Source organism: Sorex araneus, chromosome 4, assembly GCF_027595985.1.
Source record: "Sorex araneus isolate mSorAra2 chromosome 4, mSorAra2.pri, whole genome shotgun sequence".
Lineage (NCBI taxonomy): Eukaryota > Metazoa > Chordata > Mammalia > Eulipotyphla > Soricidae > Sorex > Sorex araneus.
In genome coordinates, this window is record NC_073305.1 from 170,622,236 (window position 1) to 170,642,625 (window position 20,390).

General features: G+C 42.5%; 1 protein-coding gene and 1 pseudogene across 1 annotated transcript in view; both read left to right on the forward strand.

Moving 5' to 3' along the window:
- The first annotated feature begins 2,436 nt into the window (after positions 1–2,436).
- Positions 2,437–2,577, forward strand: LOC129404713 (small nucleolar RNA SNORA48; annotated as a pseudogene).
- Positions 2,578–19,538: 16,961 nt separating this feature from the next.
- Positions 19,539–20,390, forward strand: part of STX11 (syntaxin 11) — a 30,499-nt gene continuing 29,647 nt past the window's right edge. The window contains exon 1 of the mRNA XM_055136354.1: positions 19,539–19,678. The gene's annotated coding sequence lies outside the window, so the exon portion shown is untranslated. The remainder of the gene's footprint in view (positions 19,679–20,390) is intronic.

Below are 20,390 nucleotides of genomic sequence, written 5' to 3' on the forward strand. Positions count from 1 at the left end.
AACATGCTCAGAGAACAATGGAAAAAAAATGCATTGGGCTAGTCTCCTTGATATTAGTCTTAAAAGGAGTTTTTGTTTTGTTTTGACACCGAATGCAAAAGCAAGAAAAAAATAAAGAAGCAAAAAAAAAAATGGAATAGCTTTTTCTCCAAAGAGGATATACAAATGGCCAGCTGCTTTAATGGGTGATCCTTAATCAAGCAGGCTGAGACAGTCTATGGTGGAAGAACAAGGAGGACTTTATTTACACCGATTGATCAAACTGGTGGGTCTAGGCTAGGAAAGTACCTGAAACCTTAGATAAAGGTCAAGGTTCTGAGCTCTGATAAAAACATGATAACTGCAAATATTCATCAGAAGTAAGTTTTATCTGTTATTGTGATTGTTTCGTGAATTGCCAGTAGAGGAAGAGAGAGAGAGCAATCTTTCAGTAATTAGCCCTTTTGTGTAAATTAGAGTCTTTAGGAACAATTAAACAGATGTGTCCTAGTAGGTTCATTTAAAGGCACCCCATGGGGTCCCCACTCTGGAGTTGCTTATTTCTGAGGATCAACCAGAGTGAGCCACAACACCAAATCCATAGCATCTCCTCAGTCTTGGAATAGCCAGATGCCACAGAGGTCACATCCCGGGAGCTGCTCAGCCTTCAATGCACAAGCTTGAGGAAAGAAGCAAGTACTACAAGCCAAGAAGTGGTGCATATCTCTGCAGCGCGCCGGCACTGACTGGGGCTGTTACATTAGCCCCACTGCTGGCGCACAGGACTGGTGGCTGATGCCCCTGAGAGTTTGAACTGGGTAGAAAAGACTGAGTCATGACCTCATGTCGTTAGCCCCCCAGTTTCAATTGACGTGGACTGGACTAGCAAGCTCCTTAGTTCTCTGACTGCTTGACTTTCTGGTTAGACCCTATGCCTTCTGTTAAACTGGTGCTTATGCAGAATCATTACAGCTCTGTTTTGTTGGCCAAATATGTTGAGGAATTCATGATTTGATATCTTCCTAAAAAGAGGGGAATGTTAGGATGGTATCTTTGGTTTTCGTAATTGATTTATAGCATGTACTCTAAAGACATGACTTTGCTTGTGGGTGGAAAGCTTTAAAAGATGCCCACCCTGTCTGCACTTGCCATGAACTTCCTGAATTCAAGATTTTTAAAAAATGCTGATTGGAGGAAATTTCTGCAACCATACTTATAAGATACCATGATGTGTGTGTGACCCCGTGTTGCTTTGAGCATGAGGCAAAGTAATGTTGAGTTTGCAGCCACGCCCTGTGAAAACAGCCTCTTGGAAACCTGAGCTTTGGCTAAGCTTTCAGGAGTTTGCCCAGCCTAGACCCACTGGTCCGATCAGCTGGTGTAAAAATGACTTCCTCATTGTTCTATCACCACGAACTGTCTCGGTGTGCTTGATTAAGCAAACATTCATTACAACACAACAGATAAACCAAAAGGTGCTCAACATCACAAATCATCAGGAAAATATAAGTCAAAATCACAATGTCTCACATCAGTTAGATTGCTTGTCATAAAACAGCAAAAAAAAAAAAAAGTAATTAGAGTGACCAAGGATGTGAAGAAAAGAGAAATCTTTTACACTCTTGATGGGATTGAACTATTTATACAGGCACTATGTAAAAGAGTATATGGTCCTTCAATAAATAAAAATAGAACAAACACAATACAGTAATGGTACTTAAGGATATTATTCAAAGGAAATGAAAACAGAATATAGAAGTACTTGTATTCTCATATTAATTGCAGTGTTATTCACCATAGCTAATATACAGAACAAACCTAAATATCCACCAACAGATAAATGAATAAAGAAGATATATATGTGTATATCCAATGATATTCAGTGATGAGAGGATAGGAATTCATAATTGTACCAACAACATTGATAGACACAAAGGCATTATACTAAGTGAATAAACTATAGAGAAATGCTATATGGTATCACTAATGTGTGTGCACGCATACTATATATATATTCTCATAGAAATAAAGAACTAAAAAGCAAATTTCAGGGGCTGGAGAGTTGGGAAAATAGAGGTTGGTAAATGAGTATGAATGTATAGCTATAAGTACAGCTATAATCTAAGTGTCCAATGTAAATGTGGTAACTCTCGTTACAGCATTATATCACTGTCATCCCATTGCTCATCGATTTGCTTGAGCGGATACCAATAACATCTCCATTGTGAGACTTGTTATTACTGTTTTTGGCATACCAAATATATCACGGTAGCTTGCCAGGCTCTGCCATGCAGGTGAGATACTCTCGGTAGCTTGCTGGGCTCTCCGAGAGGGACAGAGGAATGGAACCCAGGTCGGCTGCGTGCAAGGCAAACACTCTACCTGCTGTGCTATTGCTCCTAATTAAAATTTTCTATGGGAGTAGAGCTTACATATTTTCACACAAACAAAAGACAGTACCCTTGACAATGGGCAAGGAGACACCTCATTGGTGTTGTTGCTCTTATGTCAGTCAGGAGCAAAGCAAACGGTCCTTTGTTCATCTTAGCTCAATGCCCAGGTTGGTAGCCAGAGCCGTTTCATGCTTAGGGCACATAAGTAAAAAATTTTAAAAATAAATAAAAATCAGGAAAAATAAAAAAGAAACAAACATATAAAAAGAATCAAAAATAAATATGCATCAACTAGGTGAAAGCAAATTCAGAATGTATACATTTATAAAACTGCCACAAAGGAGCAGAGAGATGGCTCAGTGGTTTGATGCTCTATTTTTCAAGGGAGGGCCCAGGTTGGTCCCCAGACACACATTGTCCCTGCACACCACCAGGAGTAACCTTCCATGTCCACAAGCACAAAGCCAAGAGTGGACCCTGAACACCAAAAGGTAAGGCCCCAAACAAAATCAAACAAAAAAGTTCCCCCAAATTATATAATTTTAATAGCTTAATATTTTTTCTTAACAGTTTTATCCCAGTCACTGTCACTGTCATCCCGTTGCTCATCGATTTGCTCAAGTGGGCACCAATAAATTCTCCATTGTGAGACTTGTTACTGTTTTTGGCATATGGAATATGCCACAGGTAGCTTGTCAGGCTCTGCCCGTGCAAGTGGGATACTCTCGGTAGCTTGCTGGGCTCTCCGAGAGGGGCGGAGGAATCAAACCTGGTCGGCCGCGTGCAAGGCCAACACCCTACCCACTGCACTCTCGCTCCAGCCTTCACCAGGATGGCTGAGTGGTTAAGAGGTTGGACTTAAGATCCAATGGACACATGTCCACATGGATTCGAACCCCACTCCTGTAGTTGCCATATATCCCAGTAAATTTAAAAAATAATCATGCATTCATGATGAATAAGTACATTCAGAGAAAAAACAGAAACATTGACAATGAAGATTACTCCAACGAATGACCACTGGTTGTCAAAGTGAAGAGAATCATAAAGATAACAAATAATAATATAAAAAGATCTCAGTGAAGTCTTTCACTTTTCAAATGAAGATCTGTGGCTTTGTTTCATCCAAATAACATCAAGGCAGTGCTATATATTTTATTATTTTATTCCTTGAATGTGTAGATTATCTTTTATTTTATAATTTTTTAGTATCTACCATCTTGATAAGATTTACCATATTTAATATATACGTGTATATATACATATATATACATATGTATATATATATATATATATATAGGGGTGGTTGGGCCACACCTTGCTGTGCTTGGGGCTTATTCCTGGGCTCTGTGCTCAGAGATCACTTCTTCACTGCTCAGGGGACATATACGGTGGTAGGGATCAAACTCAAATTGGCCACATGCAAGACAAGTGCCTTAACCCTATCGTATCTCTTTAGTTCAAACATTAGACTTGAACCAGGTACATAGCACAGTGGATAGAGTATTTGCCTTGCACACAGCCGACCCGGGTTCGATTCCTCCGTCCCTCTCGGAGAGCCCAGGAAGCTACCAAGAGTATCCCACAGGCACAGCCGAGCCTGGCAATCTACCCATGGCGTATTCGATATGCCAAAAACAATAACAAGAAGTCTCACAATGGAGATGTTACTGGTGCCCACTCGAGCAATAACGATGCTGGTGCCAGATGTTACTGGTGCCCGATGAACAACGGGACAACAGTGCTACAGTGCTACAAGTAACATTATATTTTCCTTATATTCAGATAATCTGTTAACACTGGTGCCTTTTATTACTCCTTAAAGATAAGTCATTTCTTAAGTTGATGAGATATTGTACTAGGACAATGAAATAAATATCTGCACCTGTGTTTCACATTATAAGCCATTATAAATTTCAATTTGCATGAGAGCATTTGGATTGTAAATAGTTGTAACTAGGGATGTAGGATTGTGGCAAAAGTTCCTGTTTCATAATTCGCCTTTGCCCATTACCAACTTGTAGAAAATAAGGTTTAAAGAAATCAGCTGGCGTGGCCTGCTTTCCACAAAGAGAACTAGGGAGGCAAGGTCGTATGAGCTCCAACCAGAGATTCCTCCTCACTCTGGGGCACTCAAGGCAAGGAGCTACAGACTGAGAGCAACATCTGTCAGCTTGGCCAAGGTCTGCTCAACAGTAAGATCATCTTCCTCAGAAAAGGAAGGGTCCCTTGGCTCTGACATCCCGGCCCAGACTTCAATCTGTTTTCACTGTAAGTTCATGAAAAAAGAATTCATCATTTAAGAAGCATTTGTTTTTTGAAGTACCAACACTGTACTTACTAATTAATTTTTAAATTTTTTTTAGAATCACAGAAGTATGCAGGCCATGATCTCAAAGACATTTTGAAGCACCTATAGGAAAGCTATCAGCCCTCAGGAAGAGTGTGTTGAAGGGGAAAGTGAGACCAACGCAGGAAACTGCGGCCAGGGAATAACATGGATGAAGAGGAGGAAAAGGAGAATATCCAAATCAGTTCTCAACTCCAAAGTAAGGATGGTTTTTTTTGATGTGAAATGTGGTCATATATGGTTTCTAAATAGATGACATAAGAATGAACAAACTATGGATGTAAAACAATTTAGCTTATGACTAAACTATTGTCTTTGTTACTATATGCTTGTGTTTTACCATTTCACTTTTGTGAGTTCCTCAGAACAGATAATGGTGCAAAAGTCCTTACCCAGAAGTGACTATTGAGTAATTGTATTCATTTTAAAATACTTTTGCAACTTGTTATGTGAAATCACAGTTGCATAAAAGTTGCAGAAAAGTCCATTTAAAGCTATTAAAGAGATCAATTATATTATCTTCAGATTGGAGTTTTTTTAGACCCTTTTACTGTTACAGAGAATATTCTGTTTATATGCTTTAGAGTGACCAGTACATGATAAACTCCAGGCCTCTTAACAGCAATTATGCCAATATGTCAGTGAAAAGTTTCCACTTAATTAAAATGTGGGCTAAAATAAAAATGCAACTGAGTCATCTCATGAATGTAAGTAAGTAGAGGGAAATTTAGCTAATACAAAACAGTACAATTTTCATAACTTATTTTCTATACCTGTGAGCCATGCACAGAAAATATGTAAGCTTATAAGAAACCTGCTATTCTCCGAGTTATTTGTTGCATTTTTCTGTTATTTTTTTTTATTTCTGTATTTATTTATTTATTTATTTTTCAGTTTACTTTTTTTATTGAATCACTGTGAGACAGATCCTTACAAATCTGTTCATGATTAGATTTCAGTCATACAGTATTCCAACATCCATCCCTCCACCTTAGCACATTTCCCAGCACCAGTGTCCCCAGGTTCCCTCCCATCAACCCTTCTCCCCACCCCCAGTCTGCCTCCATGGCAGGCGCTTTTCTTCTGTCTCTATCTCTGTCTCTGTCTCCGTCTCTACTTTTGGGCATTGTGGTTTGCAACATTGATACTGAAAAATTATCAAGAATATCCCTTTACCTACTTTTAACATTCAGTTCTCTTCCAGTGTGATCATTTCCAGCTATTATTGTCATACTGGTCTCTTCTCTGTCTTACCTACCTTCTGTCCCACACACAATTGTGGTTGATTCCAACCATTGACCAGTCCTATCCTCTGTTTTCTCTGGTCATGGGTCTTAGTCTTCTACTATGTATTTTTCTCATATATCACAAATGAATGCAGTCATGCTATAGCTGTCCCTCTCCTTCTGACTCATTTCACTCAGCAGGATACTCTCTGTGTCCATCCATTTATAGGCAAATTTCATTGACTTCATTTTCCAAACAGCTGCATAGTATTCCATGTGTAGAAGTACCATAGTTTTTTTTTTTTTTTGGTCTATTCTTGGGCACTCTGGTTGTTTCCAGATTCTGACTATTATGAATAGTGCTGCAACGAACATAGGAATGCAGATGGTGTTTCTGCTGTGTGGTTTTGGGTCCCCAGGGTATGTTCCCATAAGTGGTATTGCTGGGCCAAATGGGAACTCAATTTCTAGTTTTTTTTGAGGAATGTCCATATTGTTTTCCAGAAGGGCTGGACCAGCCTGCATTCCCACCAACAGTGAAGGAGAGTCCCTTTTTCCCCCCACATCCTCACCAGCCTTGGTTGCTCTTATTCTTTCGGATGTGTGCCAGTCTCTGTGGTGTGAGATGGTACCTCATTGTTTTGATCTGCATCTCCTTGATGATGAGATACATCAATACACCTTTAAATACACCTTGATACAGAGCATTTTTTCATGAGCCTTTCAGCCATTCAAATTTCTTCTTTGTGAAAGTTCCTGTTCATTTCATCACCACATTTTCTGATGGGGTTAGATGTGTTTTTCTTGTAGAGTTCAACCAGTGCCTTATGTATCTTTGATATTAATCCCTTATCAGAAGAGATTTGGGTGACTATTGTTTCTCATTCTGTAGGCTGTCTTTGTAGTCAGTTTCTTTTGAGTGCAGAAGCTTCTTAGTTTAAGGTAGTCCCATTTGTTTATCTTTGCTTCCACTTGCTTGGTCAGTGGTGTTTCATCCATGAAGAAACATACCTTTAGCTTCAATGTCATAGAGGGTTTTGCCGACCTTTTCTTCAATGTACCTTATGGATTCTGGTCTGATGTTGAGGCCTTTAATCCATATTGATCTGACTTTTATGCATGGTGTTAGATAGAGGCTCATTTTTTTTTTTTGCATGTAGCTGTCCAATTTTGCCAGCACCACTAGTTAAAGAGGCTTTCCTTGCTCCACTTCATATTTCTTGCTCCCTTATCAAACACTAAATGAACATATATTTGAGAGTGTGTGTTAGGATATTCAAACCTATTCCATTGGTATGCAAGTCTGTTTTTATTCCAATTACATGCTGTTTTAATTATTCCAGCTTTGTAGTACAGTTTGAAGTTGGGGAAGATGATACCTCCCATCTATTTTCTGCCAAGAATTGCTTTAGCTATTCATGGGAGCTTATTGTTCTATTGCTTTTCTACTATTAACTCATTTTGAGTACATCTTTCTAATTAATTCCCAAGGCCCACACTTTCTAATACCATAAAATCAAAGAATTTTAATATGACTTTCGTGGGATACAAACTTTTGGTCTATTACAAAGGGTTGGAAACTGAATTCACTGGTGATCTCTATCGAGTAATCATAAAGACTTTGAACTATCTTTTAAATTTTACTTTATTTAAATATCATTGTTTGCCAGGTTGTTCATAACACACTTGTTACAGTCATTCAATGATCCAGCACCAATTCCACCACCAGTGTGACCTTCTTTTCCTCCCGTTGTTGCCATTTTCCCAAACATCTCCCCAAGTCTACCCTTTTAGCAGACACAAAACAATTTATTTTATATTGCTTGTTACAACTAAATGGCTAATGGGATCCGTCACTCTTGGATCATTGAGTCTTGTCCAATGGCTTACAAAGTTGTTCCTTGCTTGTTGAAACTTTTGTGCTACTGTTTGTGTTTATTGAGCTTAGTTGGTTTCTATGTTACTTCACATCTAATCTTAGGTGGCTCCTACTGGGATAAAACTTTGCATTACTGAGGTACATATTTTCTACCTAGAAGTAATTTAATATTTAATATTAATATTTAATATTGCTATATTAAAATACTAAAATCTTTAAATTAACATATTTTACTTTGAAAAGTCATATGCCTCCATAAATTATATATACATGTATGTATATATAATTGGTTTCGGGCCCACACCTGGCTGTGTTCAGGGATCACTCCTGGTTCTGTGCTCAGAGGACACTCTTGTGTGCTTGGAAACCATAGACAGTGTCAGGGAACAAGCCTGGATAAGCTATATGCAAGAAAAACACCTTCACCCCAATACTATCTCTTCAGACCTATAAATTATATAAATACTGCTTTTTGGGTCACATCTGGTGATGCTCAGGGGTTACTCCTGGCTCTGCACTCAGGAATTACTCTTGGTGGGGCTTGGGTGACCATATGGGATGCTGGGAATTGAACCCATGGGTCGACTGCATGCAAGGCAAACACTCTAAATGCTGTGCTTTCACTCTAGCCCCTATAAATTATATTTTATGCAGAGAAGTCTTTTGCATAAGTGTTTGCTTATAATCCTGAAAATATTTTTCTCCCTTATAAACTAGTTAGACTGTTAATAACATTATGGAATTTCACTGGTATAATTTAAGGTTTCTATATGTATATAACATGTGCTACACCTATTACCAAAATTCTATTAGGCACCTCACCAAAAAGACCCCTCTCTGTTCCTTTTTTCCGGCTGTTAGCCAACCACCAGAGAGGAGTTAGGGTTAGTTTTACAAGTTAGTTTTGTTGTTTCTTGCAAGGTTGGCTTGCTTTGGTCCTTCATATACTATATATATTACCTTCCTGTAATTTGTCTTTTGGGACTGGAGCGATAGCACAGCGGGTTGGACGTTTGCCTTGCATGCAGCTGACCAGGTTCGATTTCTCCGCCCCTCTCAGAGAGCTCAGCAAGCTACCAAGAGTATCTCGCCCGCACTGCAAAGCCTGGCAAGCTACCTGTGGTGTATTTGGTATGCCAAAAAACAGTAACAGCGAGTCTCACAATGGAGAGAATCCATTACTGTTGCCCGCTTGAGCAAATTTGATGAGTAATGGGATGACAGTGACAGTGAATTTGTCTTTTACCTCCTTATATAACTTGGGATAATTACCTCAGGTTCTATCTAATTTGTCCCAAATGGCACAATTTTATCTTTCTTTGTAGTAGAATAATAATGCACTGAGTACCTTATTCAATAAGGGATCTAACACAGTCTTCTTACTCAGTTGATGAATACTTAGGTTAATTTATTTTGGGGTTATTTTGAACAACGCTGCTAGAAGCAACAGAATGACATGACCTCTGCAAGTCCTGATATAATATTGAAGCAGAAGAGAGCTTATAAGAGAGAACATTTATGTGTTAACTAGTCACATGCTTTTTAAGAAATCATTTTATTCCTTCTTAAAGGGATTTTTAACTTAAATTTTAAGTTCTCCAGTTCTGTAAAAGCTTATCCCAACAACTTAATAAAAAAAGCAGAGTCTGTCACTGTCATCCCGTTGCTCATCGATTTGCTCGAGTGGGCACCAGTAATGTCTCCTTTGTGAAACTTGTTACTGTTTTTGGCATATCAAATATGCCACAAGGAGCTTGCCAGGCTCTGCCATGTGGGCAAGATACTCTCGGTAGCTTGCCAGGCTCTCCAGGAGGGGCAGAGGAATCGAACCCAGATCGGCCACATGCAAGGCAAACGCCCTACTGCTGTGCTATTGCTAGACTATAGTGATCAAAGAATTATTTGCAATGATGGAAGAATTCTATTTTGCACACTGTCCAATATATTGCACACCAAGAAATATTAGTTGTAGCAGCTATCAGGCATTTAAGATGAACTCATGAATCAAGGAACTGAATTTTAAAATTTTATCTAATTAATTAATCTTTTACACACAAATTCAGCTCAGGACATACTTCTGACTCTGAACCTGAGAATCACTGCTGGTGATTCTGGTACTGGAGATCGAATGTGGGTCAATTGTGTGCAAGGCAAATGCCTTACCTATTGTGCTATTTCTTGCATGAGGAACTGCATTTAAATGTTTGTTTAGTTTAAAATAATTTTAGCTTAACTACTATATGTAAGGGCTGGAGCGATAGCAGAGCGATAGGGCATTCGCCTTTCACACAGCCAACCCGTGTTCCATTCCTCTGCCCCTCTCGGAGAGCCCAGCAAGCTACCAAGAGTATGGCGCCCACGTGGCAGAGCCTGGCAAACTACCCGTGGCATATTGGATATGCCAAAAACAGTAACAATAAGTCTCACCATGGGAGATGTTACTGGTGCCTGCTCGAGCAAATCGATGAGCAACGGGATGACAGTGACAGTGACAGTGACAGCTATATGTGCTATTGTGATTGACAGTGCAGATCTCGGTGATGTGTCAGGTGTGGTCTGCTGAGCACCATTCCCTTAACCCCATTTCTCTCTTCAACAGGATTGAGAACAGCTATTCCTTAATATATGCAACATCATTTACCCAGCAGCATTGCAGATAGAGAAGAAATAAAATATAAGTTACATGAAAATAGCAAATGTTAGCAAGGAGGTGAAGAGTACTTCTATATTGCTAGTATAGCAATATGCAGCCAGTGTAGAAATGGTATGGCCATATGACATAGCTATAAATAATGATGGCATGTAACTATCCTATCCATAAAACTATGCTTTTACATTTCTACTTTGAATATGTACCTCTCCCAACCAGACACACAAAAGAAAGGATAGAAAGAGGAATACTATTTAGTCTTTACCAAAAAAAAAAAAGGAATTTTGACATATGGTTGCACATGATAATAAACCTTTGAGCCATTTGACTAAGTGAAATGAGCCAGTCACTAAAGTAAAAATCCCATTTTGCTACTTATATGAGGCATATAGAGTAGGCAAATTCACATAAATAGGAAACATCATGATGGTTCCCATGGGTTACAGGGAAAAAGAATGATAAGTCAATGTTTAATGGGCTCACAGGTTTTCCCCACTGTATGGAAATGAAGACTTGGTATCACTTGGTATTTTTAGGGTTTGAGAACACTATTACAATTAATTGATAGGGATTTTTTAGCATGTCCAGAGCCACAAAATAACCTAACAAATAAGATCATTCTATTCTTAGATGATGAGGAAAATATAATTTTTGTTGGGTAAAATGAAACAGTTCTGGAAATACTGATAATTGCACAACAATGTGAATAATAAGGTAACTCATTATTTAAATTAAACTTTACACTCAAATTTACACTTCAAGATGTTTATTTGTTTTATATTTTTATTCATTTATTTTTTTGGGGGGCACCACACCTGGAGATACTCAGAAGTTACTCCTGGTTTTGCACTCAGCAATTACTCTTGATGGTGCTCAGGGACCATGTGGGATACTGGGGATTGAACCCAGGTCAGCCACACGCAAGGCAAATGCCCTACCCTCTGTACTATTACTCTGACCCCATACACTTCAAGATGTTTAAAGTGGCAAAATATGTTCAGGGAGAATTAGCTTGGACCACACTCAGCTATGCTCAATATAGCTTATTCCTGGCTCTTTATTCAGGGATCATTTCTGACTGGTGTTCAGTGGATCAAACACAGACCCAGGGATCAAACTGGGATCTACTGCATGCAAGGCAAGCTCCTTAAACTCTGTACTATCTCTCCAAAACCGGAAAGTTTTCACCATACGTATTTTATCATCTTATAAAGAGATAGCTTCAAAGCGTGTCAAGCAAGAGGTCCGTGAACCAAGCATTGACAAGAAATAGCTGTAGGTGATTGCTACTTGGAATAAACATATAAAATGATGATTTAGAGAGGAAAATGACATTGGAGGAATTTCCCCCGAAGGAGTGGCTGTGTTTAGACAGCCTTCCCATCCTGAGAGCTGATACAAGGCACAGATTAGGTAGGGTATACAAGATGATTCATACAAGGGACAAGCCCTAACAAGGCAGTCATGCCCCTCTGTAGGGGCGTAAGTCACTATTTCATTTGGGCTTTTCTGTAACCTAAGATCCTCATCGGTTCTCTGCTAAAAATTCCAAACTGAAGGCAAGTGCCAATCCCTCCGGAAGAAATCTACAAAACAAAGAAGATATATCTGATATTCTAGTTGCTGTTGCTCAGATCAAGAAAACTCAGGTCGGGTCAGGGGCTGGCTCGATAGTACCACAATAGGGCACTTGCCTTGCTCACAGCTGACCAGCGTTTTTTTACCTGGCACCTCTCATGGTCCCTCAAGCCTGGCAGTAGTAATTCCTGAGCACTCGGTGTGCAGAGCCAGGAGTAATCCCTGGGCACTGCAGGGTGTGGCCCCAAAACCAAAGGGGGAAAAACCCTTCAGGTCAGGGCTAGCACAATAGTACAGCGGGTAAGGTATTTGTCTTGTATCTTTTGACCCAGTTTTTATTCCCTTTAACCCTCTTTATGAGCAATGTGACCCAAACAAAACAAAACAAACAAATATAAGTCTGGATTATCTTACTCTCTTATAGCACTGTAGCACTGTACTCCCATTGTTCATCAATTTGCTCAAGCGGGCACCAGTAACATCTCCATTGTGAGACTTGTTGTTACTGTTTTTGGCATATCAAATACGCCACAAGTAGCCACAGGTAGCTTGCCAAGCTCTGCTGTGTGAGGGGGATTCTCTTGGGAGCTTGGCAGGCTCTCGGAGAGTAATCGAACCAGGGTTGGCCATGTGCAAGGCAAATGCCCTACCCGCTGTGCTATTGCTCCAGTCCACTCTCACTTAAAGAGAGAATGTAAATGACGCTTTTGAAGCAGTTAACAAGCATTATTTTAATGAATTGAAGGTTCTAGAACATCAAGAAATTGTTGCAGTCTTATAATTACAGACATTCAGTTGGAAAAATATATGTCAGTTTTAAGAAAGTGGCACAATTTCTTGATCTTCTAGAACCTTCAACTTATTAAAACTATGCTTGTTAATTGCTTCAAAAACGTCATTTATATTCTCTTTCCTCTGCTTTCTCTATTTAGATGCCAGGCCTGTTGCTCTTATTTCCTTTGCAAAGATCCTCAACTTGTCCTTTCTCCTCCATCACATTTACCTGGCAGCTCCAAACACTGGTTATATCTGAACTTTTCTCTAGTTCTTGAATGTTTGCTAAAATGTGAATGATTTTTTTGGTTTGGGTCTGGGGACCACACTTGGAGGTGCTCGGAGCTCACTTCTGGCTCTGCACTTAGGCATCACTCCAAATGGTACTGGGGACCGAACCCAGGACCTGCATGCAAAGCATATGTCTTACTTGCTGTGTTATTCTCTGTCTGACTCTTTAATATGAATCAACTCTGTAGTCAATATCATAAACAAAATAAGTCAGTAGCCAAAGGGTAAAGATTATATAATTTCATATATATGAGGGGTCTGGAAAAGTCAAATTTGAAAAGACAGATAGCAGAGCTGTGGTTGTCCGTTCTAGGAGGCAGAGGAAACGGGAAATTAGTGTGTTTCCTGGGTTTTCCAGGCACACAAGTGGGTGAGTGAGATTGGTGTGAACACACCACTACTCTGACTTCCCTCTATCGTCGTGATCCTGGTCTTTAAACTCTATCCAACAGTTTGACCATATTTTTTAAGTCCATTTATTTTCTCCCGATGCTACTTCAAAATTTTTCCTCTTTCCCACAAATCCTCTCAGCGAGGCCTTTGCTTCCTTGTTGCTTAAACATGTTCCTGCCTCCATATTCAGCAACATCTGTGCTCAGACATGCTCCTAGCCTCCTTTTCTCAGGGGGAAAAAAAAAATCTACCTCCTACTTAATCCCATCCCCACTTGTTTACTGAGGGCATTACACCAGCAATTTTTCCGTTTCTCTCTTGCATTAACACTTTATTTATTTTTAGGGTTTTTTTTTTTCCGCACCCAGCTCTGAGCAGGGATTATCCCTGGCTCTGCATTCAGGGAACAGCTCTTTGGTGGCACAAGGGACCAAATGGGATATGGGGATGGAACTCAGGTCTGCTGTGTGCAAGGCAGGTTCCCAACCCACTGTACTATCTCTCCAGCCTCAACACTACTTTTCTTTTCCTTCTGGCTCATGCCCGCGAATATACAAATAAATATAACCTCGGATTAAAGAAAAAAAAAAACAAGAACCATCCCTTAACCATTTCCCCATTCCTTTGTTTCATTATCTTTTAACGTTTTCTTTGGGCCTAGTGTAAATAGGTTTCAATCGCTACACACTAACCAAACTCTCCTTATTTCTTCCCTTTTATTTTTGTATTTACTTTTTATTGAATCACTGTGAGATACATAGTTGCAAAGCTGTTCATGATCAGGTTTTAGTCATATAATGTTCCAACCCCCACCCCTCCACCAGAGTACATTCCCCACCACCAATGTCCCCAGTTTCCCTCCCTCTACCCACCCTCCCCCAGGTTGGGACTTTTCTTCTTTCTCTCTATCCCTCTGGGCATAAGAGTTTGCAATACAGATACTGAGATGTTATCATGTTTGTACCCTTAACCTACTTTCAGCAGTTCTTATCCAGAGCGATCATTTCCAGCTATCATTTTCATAGTGATCCCTTCTCTCTCCCAATTGCCTTCTCCCTCAGCACCAGAGGCAGGCGTCCAACCATGGCCCAACCCTCCTGGTCCTTGCTTCTACTGTCCTTGGGTGTTAGTCTCATTCTACCAAACTCTCCTTGTCAAGTTTGCCCTTGGTCACCGTCTGGTCAAGGCCATTGCTCAGTTTTCAGTCCTAATTATTCAACCCCCATTACTTAATAGAGTGGATCTTGAAACTTATTTTTTTTTTTTTAGCTTTGGAACCACTATTGTTACTTTTCTCCTTATTGCACTTTACCAAATTTTCACCATCTTGATGTCTGAATTTTAGAGTAACTGTCCTCAATTCAGACTTGACACACCAAAATTCTTCCAGACAGGAGAGCTAGTATAGGGCTGATGGCACATGTCTTGCCTGAGACCCACTCAAGTTCCATCCCATCTGTATATGGGCGCCTGAGCACCACCAGCTGCAGCATAGGAGGCCCCTAAGCATCACTGAAGTGGTCTTAACCAGTGTATCCCCAGGTTCCTGCACTGAATACCCAGACCATATGGCCACAAATCACTGGGAGGGACCCCCAGGCCTCCTAAGCATCACTTGAGAGATACCAAACAGCCCCCACAAAATTCCATCTGTCTAACAACTATAGACTGAGGACTTCCAACGGAGGTGCTCATCCTAGATTCACCTAGCCGACCACTTTCCTGTCAGTGTCCAAAATAGAACCCTTAATCCACAATAATCTTTTCATCTCTTTCCTCACCCCCTACAAACTGCTTCTCAGTACAGATTCCCCAACTCAGAAGAAGGAACCACTTTTTCTTCTCAGTTGCTCTGAGTAAAATATGTTCATCCTTCAATCTTTTTGCTTTCCCAAGCACTTGACTACAATTCATTTGCCAAATCCCGTTAGGCCCTCTCTCCCTGTGGACATATCCAGAGCCTGCCTGGTTCTTCGCAGTTCTGTGGCTTAGCTTCCAGCCGTCAGAGCTCTCCAGAGAACAAAACAATTTCTCCTGCATGTATAATATGATGTGTATATGTCCACATGGAGAGACATGATATGGGATTGACTCACGAGATCGTGAAGAAGTCCCCAGACCTGGAGTTGGTGAGTTGGCAAAGGGAGCGAAGAATTCCTGTAAGAGAATTCCTGCCTGAGCCTGAGGACCCGAGAATCAGGATAATAGTGTCCGTTCAGTTTGATAGCAAGTGCAAAGACAAGAGGCAAGGGAGGTCCCAGCTTGAAGACAGAGAGAAAAATCCTCCCCTACCCTAACTTTCGCTCTGTCTAGGTTTTCAATATCTTGGATGAAGACTCACCCATAGAAAGAGAGCAACAGCCTCTACTCCTTCTCCAGCTTTAAATGTTAATCTCCTCCATGGACACACCCAGAAGAATGTTTAACCAAATACCTGGGCACCAGTGGCCCAGTCAAGCTCACACCTAATATTAACCACCATAATAGCTTCCTAACTGGTTGGTCTGCTCCCATCCCCATCACTTAAGCCACTCCCCAATATGACAATGAATTGCAAACAACAACTTAAGAATAGACACAGTTCACTTTATCACCGCTCTGCTAAAAATTCTCCAGTGTCTTCCCTTCTCGATCAAAGAAAAATGCAAAAGCCCTCCTGACCACAGAGCATGATGCCTTGTGTGCAAAGAAGCCCCGACACCCACACTTCTCCCCTCATTCTCTTCCACCCGCAGCAAGGTTACAGCAAGCTGCCAGGCCTGCTCTTGTCTCAACAGATCTCTCAGCCTGAAATAGGCTTACTACAAAATCCACATTGTTTTCTCCCTCATCTACTTAAAAAAAAAAATTAGCAGTCTTTGTAACTCCCCCCTCTTTAAAAAAAAAACTCCCCCCTCTTTATTATATAATATCTCTTACTTTGCTTTACCTCTAAAATTAGCCTTTTGAAAAGGATTCACAGAAAAAAAATGTAAAGATAGTAGCATTCCCATAAAAACCTGTTCCTCTTTCCCCTGTCATGACTATTTTGTATTCGCATTGTAGACTATCACAGCTAATACATCAGTCTTCACACTCTACTAGCAGCAAGTCCATCTTTGATTCAGCAGTCCTTTGGGACTTGATTCAGCAGTCCTTAGCTGTCTGTTTTGGTTTGTTTGCTAGTTTGATCATTTTTTTGTGTGTGTGCCACACACAGTTGAGCTCAGGGATCACTCCTGGCAGTACTCCGGAATCTTATGAGGTACTAGGAATCCAACAGGGACGGCAGGCATCTTACTCTCTCTACTATTTTGCCAGACCTGCCATCTGTAGTTTTCTGTCATTTTTCTGTCCCAGGAATCCCATACCAGACACCACATTACATTTTTTGATTAGTACTTCTCCTTAGATCATTCATGGCTGTGACAACTTTTCAGATTCTGCTTGGTTTGAATATTCCATTGACAAGTCAGAGAACATTGGTTAGGGATGTCCCAACACTGGGGTTTGCTTATTTGTTTGTTTTCTTACAGTACTGTGGCTTTGGGGGTTAGGGAGATAGTAGTGCTTAGGGCATTTGCCTTGTACGGGACTGGCTAGAATCTGACCCCAGGCACCCCAGATGGTCCCCCAGGTGCCACCTGCAGTGATTCCTGAGGGCCCAGCCAGGAATAAACCCTGAGCACCATCGGGTGTGGACCCAAAACAAACAAAAGACCCGAACTATAACTGTACTTGGGGAACACCACAGAGGTAAAGGGCCATTGTCACGTCAGGAGCACATGCCATTTTTATGATTTATGGCTGTTCATGTAAACCTTGGTCATCCGGTCCAGTGAGTGTTCATTAAGCGTCCCCAGTGAAAAGGCACGCCTGCACTTTCGGGGAGAAAATCAATTTGAGCTGCGTACACTTTTCAAAAAAATTTTTGAGGCATACTCGGCTTGCTGAGGGGTGCCTGGCTCTGCACTCAGGAATCACTTTTGGTGGCACTCAGGGGACCACACGATAGAACCCAGAGCTGCCTGTGCAAGGCAGATGCTTCCCTCTGTGCTACGCCTGGCCCAGTGCAGTACAGAGACTTAAGGAGTGGGAAGTTAAGGGGTTTCCTTGAGAGAGTGTCCTCATAAAAAGATTCAGAGTTCTGTACTGGAGATCAAGCTCTTCGCCACCATTCATTCAATTATTTATTTATATTGTTCAGAATTTAGCGTCTCACCCCCCATCCCCACACCCTACAGTTTGCAATTTAATCCTATTTTATTTGTTTCTGCAAATTGTTCATCGCTGAGATTGGGAAGATTTTTCACTTATCTCCCTTGAGTCTTGGGCAATACCTTTAATTCCCCCGACCTCCACCTTTTTTTTGGGGGGAGGGTGCACACCTAAAGGTGCTCAGGGTTTACTCCTGACTCTACACTCAGGAATCACTCCTGGCGGTGCTGGGGAACTGTATGGAATGGGGGTGCAGAGAAATCCAAGCCGGTCAGCAGCAGGCAAGGCAAGTGCTCTATCTTCTGTATTATCACGTGGGTCCCTACTCCCCCCTCCCCACCCTTCTTTTTTGGGTGGAGGGTGGTGGGTTGGAGTTGCCATACTAGAGATGCTGAGGGTGGTGCCAACCTTGGAACCTTCCCTGGGGGCGGGGGAAAGGGGATATCATGGTTCTGGCCTGCAAAGTGCTCTCAGGCCTCTAAGCTCTCTCTCTCTCTCTCTCTCTCTCTCTCTCTCTCTCTCTCTCTCTCTCTCTCTCTCTCTGTTTCTCTCTCTCCCTTTTGTTGTTTTTTTTATTTTTATTTTCATTTTTCAAAAGTTTTTAAATTTTATTGAATCACCATGAGATAGTTACAAGCTTTCATGTTTGGGTTACAATCTCACAATGATCAAACACCCATCCCTCCACCAGTGCACATTCCCCACCACCAATATCCCCGGTATACCCCCCCTTCCCATCCTCCCCCTGCCTCCATGGCAGGCAATATTCCCCATACTCTCTCTCTCTCTACTTTTGGGCATTATGGCTTGCAACACAGACACTGAGAGGTCATCATGTTTGGTCCATTATCTACTTTAGGCATGCATCTCCCATCCCAACTGGTTGCTCCAGCCATCATTTTCTTAGTGATTCCTTCTCTATTCCATCTGCCTTCTCCCCTCCGCTCATGAAGCAGGCTTCCAGCTATGGGACAATCCCCCTGGCCCTTGTATTTACTTTCCTTGGGTGTCAGCCTCATGTGATGCTACCCTACACTCCACAAATGAGTGCAGTCCCTCTATGTCTGTCCCTCTCTTTCTGACTCATTTCACTTAACATGATACTCCCCATGGCTATCCATTTTTAAGTTTCCTCAAAAAAGACATACAAGTGGCCAAAAGGGACATAAAAAAAAATACTCCATATCACTGGTGGCCTCGTGCCCTTTTGGGTGAGCATTTTCTCACATTTAAGCTCAGCCTTAATCTCCTTTCTTTAGAATGCCAGCAGGCCTAGGAGGGGAAGTGCCAGCAGTGTGAGGGGGTGGAAAAGGGATGTTACTTTTGGTCAAGGGAGCACCCGTGGCTCTTGACCACGCGCTCAATGGGTGCTGTTACCAGAATGACTGACCAACTGACTGAATGAATGAATGAATGAATGAATGAATGAATGAATGAATGAATGAATGAAGCCCAGGTGTGGATGCCCAGGAGCACCGTGCGTCGTTGGTTCTCTCCGTGTGCAGGAAGACGGTGCTCAGCCTCGTGGAGCCGCTTTGTCCATCCCCCCCACCCCCGGCCGCCTGACCCGCCGGTGCAGGGCCAGGTTCCCGCAGCCCCACGACGTCACCAGCGCCGCGGGGATTCCCATGGAAAGTCCCACGCCGCGGCGTGGGGCGTGGGGGCGGGAGAGGAGACGTCGAAGATGCTGCTGCGCCCCCGTGGGAAGGCCCAGGGGCCGCGGCGGGCGCGGGTCCGGGGCGCTGGGCGGCCGGCGGGGCGGGGACGGGCGCGGCCGTCCCGGGGCGGGGCCTGTCCCCAGCTGCGGGCGCTTCCGACGCGGCGGCGGCCGGGGGTGGCCCGGCGCGTCCAGATGCGGCGGCGGCGGCGCGGAGCTCGGGCGGGCGGCGGCGGCGGGAGGCGCCGGGAGACGCGCGGCAGGTGTCCCACCCCTCCCGGCGCCGGAGCGGGGACGCGGCGGCTCGCACGGTTGGTCTGGTGCTGGGGGGCGTTTCTCTCCCTGCTGCGCCCCGCGGGGGTGCGGGGACTGTGGGGGGCGGGCGGCGAGCGCACTGGGTGTGTGTGTGGTGGGGGACACTGCAGGTGTGCGGGAGCGAGCACGTCGGGGATGAGCGCATCCTCGCCCTCACACCTCCGCCCCGCATCCCCGGGAGCACATGCTGGATGGCTCAGAGCAGAGTGATTTTTCCCCCTCTTTTCCCACCGAATGGGCGAGGTGCTAAGGGGCCACCTAGGAATTATTTCACAGGAACTTCGTGGACTTGGACCAAGTACCTAAGACTTCCTTGCATTTCAAGTTGAGAAGCTGGAGAATCTCTCTCTCTCTCTCTCTCTCTCTCTCTCTCTCTCTGTTTCTCTCTCCTCTCTCTCCTCTCTCTCTCTCTCTCTCTCTCTCTCTCTCTCTCTCTCTCTTTCTTTTTAATTAATGGGGACATTTCTCGCGCTCGATCACCCCTTCACTTCCTATGAGGTTGCACTTTTCATCAAAAAAAAAAAAAAAAACCAAAAAAACCCAAATTTACCCCTCTTGATTCGAACTTGTCATTATGACTCAGGAGCCAGGAAATACAGAACCCTTGATAGCGCCTGCAACAACGGTTCCTAACAAACCCACATGAGAAAGTTTCTTCACTCTTTTTTTTCTCTCTCTTCTTAGAATTGCCGAGACTAGAGGTGGTGG